Consider the following 13,399-nt stretch of genomic DNA (forward strand, 5'->3'; position numbering starts at 1 on the left):
ACTATACTATAATTACAATTGACATATACTATAATTACAATTGATAGAAACATATCTTGGTCTTTTCAGGGAAAATTAATAATGAAATAAACATCATTATTGTCATTTTCATCATCATCACCTTTACAGCAAGATTTCTCAGCCTTGGCTCTATTTTCACCTTGGGCTGAATAATTCTTTTTAGGGAATAGTGTAGCTGGCTATCCTGGGGGTTTTAGGATATGTAGCAGCATTTCTGCCCTTTACAGATTAGATAGTATTAGTAACAACTTCTCCTCTCCAACAGTTGTGACAACTGAAAGCATCTCCAAATATTACCAAAAGTTACCTGGGGATAGAAAATCAATCCTGGTAGAAAATCATTGCTGTGGAGATGCACCCTGGACATTTTTAACTGATACATCAAAATTGTCTGTGCCTGTCACTTCTAAATCTTAACCCAATTTCTATACCTGTGGTCTAGTACTTTTTCTGAATAGAGTCCTTGCCACAGTCTTTATATTGTTTCTCATGTTAAACATCCATGTTATAATTTATCTGGAATTTATTTATGACCATTGTTATACCAGAAATTTAAAATAAACTCTCCTCATATATTTTAAATTTCTATATTGACTTGAAATAAAATATTTTACTGGAGTTTAACCCAAGAAACCATGTCTTTTAAGCACAATATATTTAATATATCAAAAGTTTTTATAAATTAATCTGATTTAATTAAGACAATTATATAAATACATTTTAGGCATGTGGATGCATCCTATTAGTTTGTGCCACTTTATATTGGAAGAATTAATCAAGCCATAAGGGTAATTATACATTAGTTATCATAACAGAACACCATGGGAAGATTATAATCTTTGCTTTGCTGCATAGTGATATATACTTTCATTGACTGGGCCCTCCTATAATAAAAATCACAAAGGATTAGTTGCTCATCACTGATTTGGAAAGTGGACATTTAAGCAAAGGTTTATCTCTGCTAAATGATCTATGCATGAGATGCTATGAAAGCAGACGGAATGTTTACTGATCTCTGTCTGAATGCGTCTGGAAAGATGTGATGGGGCTGACTTTGGAAGCATGAGTAGGACCACACCCATGTCAGGTTACTAGTGATACATTCCTTTATTCACATTACACAAAGTTTTACTGCCTAAGAACATAAACAGCTGTTTCCTGAATTAATGAAAAATGCCTGGTAGGCACTGCACAAAAGAAGAACAAGTAACCTGAATTCATTTGCTTTAGTCAGATTTCTCAATATAAAAACATTTGAAAAATTCATAAAACAATTAATGATCAAGTCACGTTAGAAAGCCTCTTGATCAAACTTTGGCCACTTGCCATTGCCTCTGAAAACATGCTGACTGATTTTTATACAAAGGTGTACTGGTGGCAGAAGTTTCCTCCAAAAAGTCTGAACACTTCTGCTTTCCCTTTCCTCCAAGCTGAATAGAGTGCTTAAGGTTAGGTGTTTGTATTTTCCCCTGTTTATGTTGTGCTTGCTGTATAATCATTTAGATTAGTTAAATTTATCATAAATAATTTCATATCCATGTGTAAGACAAATAATCTTGTCTATAAAACTGTGGAAAACATAATAAAGGGGAACTGCTAAAGCATCTTTGTAGGTGTGGGTGGGTTGAGTTGATTAAAAAAATTGGTAAAGTGTGACAGTCTAAAAGGATTCTAGGCTCAGATTGCTTAAAACTGATCCATGTGTAATTTCAAATTTTTAAAATGGAAGATGAAATTTCTGAATATTGTTTATGCAAAACTTACCACTCAAAACTTCAACTCATGAATGAAAAAAAACATATGCATGAAGGAAAGTGTTTGGATCCACATTCAGAATCTGATATGTGAACGTACATTTTACATGTTTTAAACAAACAAAATAATGATTAAGCACAAAAATCTTTGAATCCTAAGTATAAATGTATATTTATTAGCCTACCAATTCTTGAGTAAATATAATTACATAAAAATGTTTCAATTCTGTTAATTATTGTGGTTTTGAAGAAGTGACAAATAAATAGCTTCTGATGCTGTAGAACTTACTAAGGTTATAAAAACTGAGAAATATTCATTTAGTTAATTTTCAGACTTGAGTAGGTTATCTGCTGTGAAATTTTATCCAGTAATTTAATCAAATCTATGGACAGGACAGCTGTTCACCTCCTAAAAAGCCATTTTATGTGTATAAATTAATGATAATGCATGTTTGAAGATTTAGACAAAAGGCAAGGATATTAGTGTTTATATTCTTCAAAATGGCCTATATATGTGAATAATAGCACAATTCCTTTAAAAATAGACTTTAATAACTGTTACCCACTACAAGAAAGATCTAGATTTTCCTTGTTTGTATACCAAAAAAAAAAAAACAAAACACATGAAGAATTGGTTTTTACTGTGAAGAGAATGGACATTTTCAGATTAGAAGTTGAGAATATTTTAATAATTCTTATTTGCTTTTGTTACTACCTGAATGCATATCACCTGGAAAACTCAGTCTCAAGGACGAACATAGTTTTCTCCTGTAGTAGTTTGAATTAATGATGTGCTGTAAGTTACTTAAACAGGTGTTTGTTTTTATAATTTAAATTTTCCAAAATGGGGAATCACAGACAACCAACTATCACAAAATAACAAGCTGTGATGGCTTTACACAGCTGTATTTCTCTCATTTCCATGGGCATTGGGAGTCATTCTTTCATTTCTGACCATCTGCAAACCCTACTTAAGGTCATTAGCAGGTGTTGTGTATCCTCTGGCATAATATTATTCTTTCCAGAAACAAGAACACAGAATTGAGAAAGTAAGGGGGGAAAAAAAAAAACACTTCTGAATTGCCTTTACACCTACCTGATTTGTACAATGAGAAATTTTATTAAAAAACATGGTGAAAATATTTTCCAAGGATAAATGTTTGTATTTTTGCTTTTTCACTCTAGGTTAGTCAAGTGTATTTATTCTAACAGCTTTTTGTTTGTTTGTACCTCTTTTTTATTTATTTTTTTTTACTGGAATGCTACCAGAAGTTGTTATGGAGAACAGAAATATAGAGCTGCACTGGTAAACGATGGAATAGATCAACCTGTCTCTAATTATCTATTATTTATGACTTGGCAAGGATCTAAAATTCAGTAGTCCCATCAGGACTGTGAATTTCATGTATATTGTGTAGTTTCTTTCACTGTTCATAGGTTTGATACTGTTTCTTGACTGTTCTCTTTCCAGACTGATCATTCTTTCATAATTTTAACTAACCCACATTATTATAATGCCTTGAAATGCTATTGTTTTATATTGTCTAAACTTTTTTAATCTAGTTTTTAAATATGTAGTGTTTTTCTCTACATTTAATCTAATGCTTAACACACAAGTATTAAATAGCTATTTAAAAATTATTCTTAAGGTTATTTAAGTAAGATGAATATGAAATCTACCATAAGACCTAAATTTCATTTTAACCAATAACTCCAACATTTCCTGAATTCATTTTTGAATCAAAAATAGCTGCTGGTAAATTCAAATTTCAACGTTTGCCTTTATTACTCCATTCTCTGTTAGCAATGTGAGTGTAAAAATAAAGCTAAATCATGAGCCATACCATGAAATATATTTGAAGAAAAGTAACTAAATAAATATATTTTATGCAAATATATAATTGCAAGAAATTAAACTCCATTTAATTCCAGTGTTCGTATGTTGATAAAGCATGACTGTTTTACTGACCTCCACTTGAAATCGTTATCTTGTATAATGGTCAGTCTCGTGTGTTGAATTGGAGAATGTCTTTGGATGAGATCCATATTTAAAACAGTGAACTCTGAGTAAAGCAGATTGCTTTCCATAATATGAATGAACCTCATCCAATTAGCTTGAAGAGAGAAGAAAATGACTGGCTTTTCTGAGCAAGAGGGTATTTTCCAGCAGATTCCCTTCAATGTGGAACTGGAACACTGGCTCTCCTGCACCACAAGCCTGCCAGCCCACACTACAGATTTTGAATCTCCTGGGTTCCATAATCATGAGAGCCAATTCAATATAGCAAGTCATATATATATATATATATATATAATCCTAATTCACTTTCTTTTTTAATTAAAATAGATCTTTGAGTCTGAATCTTATTATGGTCATGCCAACTCCTTCAGTTATGCAGAACAAAGTACAATGGGGACAATTCACTGATTTTACCCAACACTGCAATGCTTGAAATACAGATCAGTTGAACTCCAGAGTTTATTTTCTTTGCATTCTTAAAGCATAATGTGGAAAACCATTGCTTCCAAATATAGACTATTGTCATTTTTTTTTTTTTTGGCCACACCTTGCAGCTTGAGGAGTCTTAGTTCCCCAACTAGGGATTGAATCCCAGACCCATGGCAGTGAAAACACCAAATCCTAATCAGTGGACCACTGGGAAATACCTGAGGCTACTGTTATTTTGATAGTGATGATCATATTCCTGGTGTTTCCACATGACAGAAGCAGATATTGTACAATAAGAAAATTATTGAATCTCTTAGATTTAACAATGCACTTCATAAAACTAGTTTACTATTTTTATTCTCTTAACATTATTTGGCTTCATTAAGAAATGTTAAATCTTTATTTTTGAAAAATTGCTAAGATTTAAATTAAAAGATAATATTCACATATATATGTATATATGTAGAGTATATACCTTAGTGTTTTGGAATAGTAAGACCCAAGAACTGCTGCTGATGTGTTTTTGTTTTTTAATGCAGTTATATGAGAAAACTAACGATAACATAGTAAATACTTCATGTACTTAAAGTGTTATTATTTAAAAGGTTCTTACACTGAGATTGCTGTGAGAAATATCAATAACCTCAGATATGCAGATGACACCACCCTTATGGCAGAAAGTGAAGAAGAACTAAAGAGCCTCTTGATGAAAGTGAAAGAGGAGAGTGAAAAAGTTGGCTTAAAGCTCAACATTCAGAAAACTAAGATTATGGCATCTGATCCCATCACTTCATGAGAAATAGATGGGGAAACAGTGGAAACAGTGGCTGACTTTAGTTTTGGGGGCTCCAAAATCACTGCAGATGGTGATTGCAGCCATGAAATTAAAAGACACTTACTCCTTGGAAGAACAGTTATGACCAACCTAGACAGCATATTAAAGAAGCAGAGACATTACTTTGCCAACAAAGCTCCATCTAGTCAAGGCTATAGTTTTTCCAGTGGTCATGTATGGATGTCAGAGTTGGACTATAAAGAAAGCTGAGCGCCAAAGAAGTGATGCTTTTGAACTGTGGTGTTGGAGAAGACTCTCGAGAGTCCCTTGGACTGCAACGAGATCCAACCAGTCCATCCTAAAGGAGATCAGTCCTGGGTGTTCATTGGTAGGACTGACTTTGAAGCTGAAACTCCAATACTTTGGCCACCTCATGCGAAGAGCTGACTCATTTGAAAAGTCCCTGATTCTGGGAAAGATTGAGGGCAGGAGGAGGAGGGCATGACAGAGGATGAGATGGTTAGATGGCATCACCGACTCGATGGACATGGGTTTGAGTGGACTCCGGGAGTTGGTGATGGACAGGGAGGCCTCGTGAGCTGCAGTTCATGGGGTTGCAGAGTCGGACACGACTGAGCAATTGAACTGAACTGAACTGACACTGAGATTATGACTTTCATATTCTTTAGTTGGAAGTTTACATAGCAGATTGTACAGTATATTTGTTTGAGATGCAGCTCTTTGTTTTGCCCCCTTTTAACACTTTTGCTTAATAAAACAAGAATAATAATCCGAATTCATATTTTAGAGCTTTCTCTTTTCCAATTTTAAATTTTCTATTAATACTATACAACATTGAAAATTTGTGGAAACTCACTTGGAATATACTTTATGTTTATATTTTAATATTAAACTTTTAAATATACTTGCAACTAAAAATAATTCTTACCAAATAATTTGGCCAGCAGTGTAAACTCATAATCACATGTATAAGACAGGTAATTTAATAAATATATGGGTAAGATTTTTTTACTGCTTGGAAGAGCTTGTGCCATTATCTGCCATCTTGCTACCAATTAGCAGTCTAAAAGAAGAATTTATTCTATATTTTCTTATTCCCTAATGCAATAACTGCTGGATCATCGAAAAAGCAAGAGAGTTCCAGAAAAACATCTATTTCTGCTTTATTGACTATGCCAATGCCTTTGACTGTGTGGATCACAATAAACTGTGGAAAATTCTGAAAGAGATGGGAATACCAGACCATCTGACCTGTCTCTTGAGAAACCTGTATGCAGGTCAGGAAGCAACAGTTAGAACTGGACATGGAACAACAGACTGGTTCCAAATAGGAAATGGAGTCCATCAAGGCTGTATACTGTCACCCTGCTTATTTAACTTATATGCAGAGTACATCATGAGAAACGCTGGGCTGGAAGAAACTCAAGCTGGAATCAAGATTGCCGGGAGAAATATCAATAACCTCAGATATGCGGATGACACCACCCTTATGGCAGAGAGTGAAGAAGAACTAAAGAGCCTCTTGATGAAGGTGAAGGAGGAGAGTGAAAAAGTTGGCTTAAAGCTCAACGTTCAGAAAACTAAGATCATGGCATCTGGTCCCATCACTCCATGGGAAATAGATGGGGAAACAGTGTCAGACTTGACTTTTTTGGGCTCCAGAATCACTGCTGATGGTGACTGCAGCCATGAAATTAAAAGACACTTACTCCTTGGAAGGAAGGTTATGGCCAACCTAGATAGCATGTTTAAAAGCAGAGACATTACTTTGCCAACAAAAGTCCGTCTAGTCAAGGCTATGGTTTTTCCAGTGGTCATGTATGGATGTGAGAGTTGGACGGTGAAGAAAGCTGAGCACCGCAGAATTGATGCTTTTGAACTGTGGTGTTGGAGAAGACTCTTGAGAGTCCCTTGGACTGCAAGGAGATCCAATCAATCCATCCTAAAAGAGATCAATCCTGGGTGTTCATTGGAAGGTCTGATGTTGAAGCTGAAGCTCCAATACTTTGGCCACCTCATGTGAAGGGTTGACTCACTGGAAAAGACCCTAATGCTGGGTAGGATTGGGGGCGGGAGGAGAAGGGGACGACAGAGGATGAGATGGTTGGATGGCATCACCGACTCGATGAACATGGGTTTGGGTAAACTCCGGGAGTTGGTGATGGACAGAGAGGCCTAGCGTGCTGCAATTCATGGGGTCGCAGAGTCGGATACGACTGAGCGACTGAACTGAACTGAACTGAACTGAATGCAATAACTCTCTGTCCTGTGCATAGCTCTCTTGACTGTGACTTTTTTGAAGAAATTATATATAAGTATTTCTCTATATCAAGGAATGACATTTTGTTTAAAGAAATTATATTAAGTTAGTGAATTAATAATTGCCTAGGGGGTATAGGTCACAAAAATTTTTGAATGCATGTAACACGTGGAGAAAGATAAAAGACAAAAGAAAGTAAGCACCAATAGAAATTTAAGTATCTTTTCCATAGCTCTTCTTCCAGTTACGGAGAAATTATCCCTGGTCTGGGCCAAGCAGCAAGCTGGCTAGAGGACTGGCATACATTCTCGACCCTCACCCTCAAAATGACAAAGATAAATCGATAACTGAAATCACAAGGGGCTAACTGGTCCTAATGTAATGTGCTAGGACATGACAAAGAAAAGATTCCAAGACTACAAGGCCTCAAAAACAATGCTTCTAAAAGACACCATTCTTTAAAAGACTGAGTTTGCATCAACAGCCTTTTCAAAAGTGGTTTAAAATAATCTGAATCTGAAAACACACTGATATAACATGGTTTAACATTACCTTATCTTTCCTTGCAAATACATTGTGTTCATTATATTTTGAAAAACCTTGCAAATGCTTTCACTCTTGCTATCACTGCTTCTACTGCAATCACACAGAATACAAAGGAGAGCAAGATCATGAATATTTTGCTTATATTAATTATGATTACATTTGGATTGAAGACACAGCATCTCCTACTTCTGGACTCATGTTTCATTGCCTACTTCTGGACTCAGCATTTATAAAAACCAACATTCTCATAATCAGTGCTAATATGGCTTACGGGATCATACCTGGATTTTCAGCTCTGCACTATTTTCTAGCTATTTCTTATTTTTATGGCCAATATTCTTATTTTATATTCTAGTTCTTATTCATCTGGCCCATTGATTACTCCTGTTTCTCCCTACTTATATTTCTTTTCTATGCTAGAGTGGTGTTTAACAGTAATGATTTGACAGTGATGATTTGATAGTGTAATTTATATTTACAAGGTGCAGCTTTATCTCTATTCCTTACTAACTGCAATACTGGAAAAAATACTTAAACTGTAAAGCACTCAATTTCCTCATCTGTAAGTGGGGAAAATTCAATTACCTTTCTCATAAGGCTGTTAAAAGAATTAAATCAGAAAATTTATTAGAGGGTTATCTCATTTTGTGGCACATTTCATTTAATACACATCTTTGTAACATTAGAGGGTTATTGAATTGTAGCACTCAAAGTTCAATACACAGTATCAATTTGGGGGGATATAATGGTATTTTATACAACATCTCTGGCAAAATCATTATAAGACACGGTACCTAGATGCACCACAGCCACCTAGGTGATACAAAAATGCCCAATAGCATATTCATGTAGATTAAAATATATATGGCACAACCTAAGGTAGGGCAAATGAACCTAGTCAGCTTGTAACAGAGTAAAACCAGAAACTTCTCAACTCAAGATCAGATCCTGTCTCTAAGACAATCATACCTAAAGTGGCAGACACAGTTAATTGCCTATTCAGAAGCCATTATTTTCTCTTTATTTCTTGCTAAATAATTTAGATATAGTTTAGACATATGAAGGTGCTGTATCTGGGAAAGATGGGCTCCTTCCTATGCCCAGGAAATGACTGATGGTTGAACTAAACTATGACAATCTCATTCCCCTTTTCCAGAAATAGGTTTAAGGAATGGGCAAGTTGACCCAATTCTGGCCAAAGATATATTAGGGCTGTTAGGCTGGTTGGGCCTATGGAATTCCACTATATAAGATTTCCACTATAACTGAAAAAATGTGTAGGGAGACATTCCCCTTCCTTTGGATGCAGTCATGTAAGCAAGGGTGGTCTGCAGGTGATGTAGCCATTTTTATCATGATATAACAAGCCTGTGGAAGAGAGAAGAGACTCTAGGACTGGCAAAAAGTAAATACAGGAAGCAAAAAGGTTCTGAATGAATTATTAAGAATTAGTAGCACCTATCTCCCATTCTGTGTTATGTGCAATTTTGGTTAGTATTTATATTAATTGCAAGTAAAACCATCTTGATACATTTAGTTAATTTGACTTCTTAGTCTTTGTTTTGCTTTTATGCCAATGGATTTCACAAAGTAAGCATTAACTCTTATTTTTCTATTCTCCCACAGTCTGCTGCACTAGAAGTGACTCATTCTCCACCTCTCTTCTTATGATCTTCTCATTTTTTATTAGTGTATATTTTCAATATAAAGTGAAAGTGAAAGTCGCTCAGTAGTGTCTGACTCTTTGTGACCCCATGGACTATACAGACCATGGAATTCTCCAGGCCAGAATACTGGAGTGGGTAGCCTTTCACATCTCCAGGGAATCTTCCCAACCCAGGGATTGAACCCAGGTCTCTCACATTGCAGGCAGATTCTTTACAAGCTGAGAAACAAGGGAAACCCATTTTCATTATAAAAATGCAAACAACTTTTAAACAATTATATACTTCTTTTTTTTTTTTTGTCCACACTGTGTGGCATGTGGAATCTCAGTTCTCCAAACAAGGATCGAACCCATACTCCCTGCATTGGAAGCAAGGAATCTTAACCACTGGACTGCCAGGGGAGTCCCCAATATATATATATATATATATGTATCTCTTACATTAGCTCTAAATGTATGTCCTCATCTATGAAATGGGGATGGCATATGTCTCAAAGGGTTGTCATGAAGACTGTGTAAAATAATCACAGACATATTCTAGGCCTTCAGTAAATGTGATGAATTCTAGTTGGTGAAACACAGATTGTTTCTTAAGATTTAAAGATTTTTAAAAAAACTTTAGAAAAGAAATTTTTAAAAATATAAGCCCTTAAAATTAATCTTTTTCTACTGTGTAGTATTTGTCAAACACCAACAATATCCTAACATATCAGTAGTATATTATATGAATTGACTGTAAGGTAGAGCAATTTAAAGAAAATAGCATATTTATAAGTTCTGACAATATTTTGAGATAAGTAACATTTATATATCTACAGTAATAAAAATTTGTGAAACTTCCTCAGTTTCAGGAAGTTTCATTGTTTGTCAGAAAATAACATAATTCAGTGTCTTCAGACAAATGAGGCATTTTATTCTGGGATTTACTTTGGAATATATTGGCTGGTGAATGGTTGTATCAATGATTATATTTTCTGACATAAAGTTGATATCTTATTTTTTCTGCCTCTCCTCTTTCTCTCTGTTTTAACTTTATAAAGTAAAAAATTTATGAGTTTTGTCTTAGAGTAGGAAACTAATTTTTTGCTTATAGAAAAAAAGCATTTTTGATATTGGCAATGGAGTGATAGAATGAGAAAGCAATTCAAGTGACTCTGAGAAGCCTGTTTCTTATTCCAGTCATTCTTTCTCATCCCTCCTACCTCTGCCATCAAAAAGATGCAGTAAAGAAATAAATGAGAGTAGATATGAAGTTTATAGAGTGTCTATTATGAGGCAGGCATTTTACTTGATGTTCTGAGTAGTTCACCTCATTGTAAGCCTCGATCATCAACTCAGCTGAATGAGTTGACATTATTTCACATTTACATGTGGAGTTTGAAGTTCAACGAGGAATAAAAAATGGTAACATGAACATGTAATCTATTTTAATAAGTTCAATATTTGGCAATATGGAAATTACTTTTCTTATTTAAAGTTTCTGACACTAATATTTTTCATTCCCCTACTTTTTCACAGTTATCTCATAAAATTTATAATATACTATAATTTAGCATCAGTTCAGTTCAGTCGCTCAGTCGTGTCTGACTCTCTGCGACCCCATGAATTGCAGCTCGCCAGGCCTCCCTGTCCATCACCAACTCCCGGAGTCTACCCAAACCCATGTCCATTGAGTCGGTGATGCCATCCAACCATCTCATCCTCTGTCGTCCCCTTCTCCTCCCGCCCCCAATCCTACCCAGCATTAGGGTCTTTTCCAATGAGTCAACCCTTCGCATGAGGTGGCCAAAGTATTGGAGTTTCAGCTTCAACATCAGACCTTCCAATTAGCATGAGGTACCGAAATAGAAAGTCAAACACTAGACTTTCAGGTAACTCACCATCAAACTTTCTTGGTATTTGATAAAACTTAAATGTAGTATATCAGTAAAATTTTATATTTGCACTGTGTTTGGAATGGACATATCACTTTCACATGACTTATTTTATTCTTTCAACTCATTATGATAGAAAAGTTATTATATATTTATCAAGCGCATGTTCTGTGCCAGACAGTATGCAAAACTTGTTATACCATTTAATCTTCACAGCAATTCTGTAAGTTAAATACCACTATTACTCTTACCATTCTCATTCTTGTTTTCAATATTATGACCATTAATGAGGGTTAAGTAAATTGTCTCAAGAACCAATTAGTAGCAGAGCTTGGATTCAAGCATAACATTTTAGTCTAGAGTCTCCAAATGTAAAAATATCTCAATATTGTATTACATTTTATCATCTGACCAGTATATTATCAACTATTTAAATGCAATTAAATATGTTCCTAATATATCTGTTTGCAGTACATGCTCTATTGCTTACATACTGGTAGATTTTTAAAAATGTTTTAAAATAATCTGTAACCATGTATCTTAGTAAGCTTTTCAATACATTGAAATTGAATGTGTAATTAAATTCATCTATGACAAGAATGTAAACTCAATGGGAGAGGAATTTTTTTTTGTTCTGTTTACTCTATCTCACAAGTTTGGAACTGTGCATCATGTTTGGCAGTTATTTATTTTATAGTTGTTGATTAGGTAGTTTTCCATACCAGAGTGACTATAAGGATGCAATATAGTGATATGGGAAGTACCATGCAGAAAGAGAAACCAGATTGGAGAAGGGAATTCAAAAGCTGGAGCAGAGAACAGAGAGGTGCAAATTGGAGACTAACTACTCACTGTCAAGACTGAGGATGTTGGCCAACCTTGCTTCTCCTCTAGTTTAATTCAGTTCAGTTCAGTCGCTCAGTCGTATCCGACTCTTTGTGACTCCATGGACTGCAGCATGTCAGGCCTCCCTGTCCATCGCCAACTCTGGGAGTTTACTCAAATTCATGTCCATTGAGTCGACGATACCATCCAACCATCTCATCCTCTGTCGTCCCCTTTTCCTCCACATTCAACCTTTCCCAGCATCAAGGTCTTTCAAATGAGTCAGTTCTTCACATCAGGTGGCCAAAGTATTGGAGTTTCAGCTTCAGCATCAGTCCTTCCAATGAATATTCAGGACTGATTTCCTTTAGGATGGACTGGTTGGATCTCCTTGGAGTCCAAGGGACTCTCAAGAGTCTTCTCCAACACCACAGTTCAAAAGCATCAATTCTTTGGCACTCAGCTTTCTTTATAGTCCAACTCTCATATCCATACATGACTACTGGAAAAACCATAGCTTTGACTAGACAGACTTTTGTTGGTAAAGTAATGTCTCTGCCTTGTAATATGCTGTCTAGGTTGGCCATAACTTTTCTTCAAGGAGCAAGTATCTTTTAATTTCATGGCTGCAGTCACTTCTGCAGGGATTTTGGAGCCCCCTTCCCCCCCAAAAAATAAAGTCTGTCACTGTTTGCACTGTTTCCCCATCTATTTGCCATGAAGTGATGGCACCAGATCCCATGATCTTGGATTTCTGAATGTTGAGCTTTAAGCCAACTTTTCCACTCTCCTCTTTCACTTTCATCAAGTGGCTCTTTAGTTCCTCTCTTTCTGCCATAAGGGTGGTGTTGTCTGCTTCTCCTCTAGGTGAATCTCTATTAAGTTCTACTTCGGAATCAGAGATTTTCAAACAGCACGAAGTCACAGGTTTATACGGTGGCATTCCAGATGGCAAAAAACCTGACAACAGAAGAACAATCAAGAGAGACTTTTTTGTCAAAAGAAAAGAAACGCTTGCAGTATTTGTGGGTGCCAGGAATGGGTGTTGAGGTAAATTGGATTTTCAAGTTTCTCATTAACTTTTTCAAGTGAATCACTTTATTTTTGATATACATGCTGTGTGAATAATATTTTATTGATTTAAATTTCTCAATATAATTGTGTTGCAAAATTACTTGATGTTTCTTGGAAACTTTGGAAATGATGGG

Source organism: Giraffa tippelskirchi, chromosome 12, assembly GCF_054371585.1.
Source record: "Giraffa tippelskirchi isolate mGirTip1 chromosome 12, T2T-mGirTip1v1.2.pri, whole genome shotgun sequence".
In the NCBI taxonomy this organism is placed as follows: domain Eukaryota; kingdom Metazoa; phylum Chordata; class Mammalia; order Artiodactyla; family Giraffidae; genus Giraffa; species Giraffa tippelskirchi.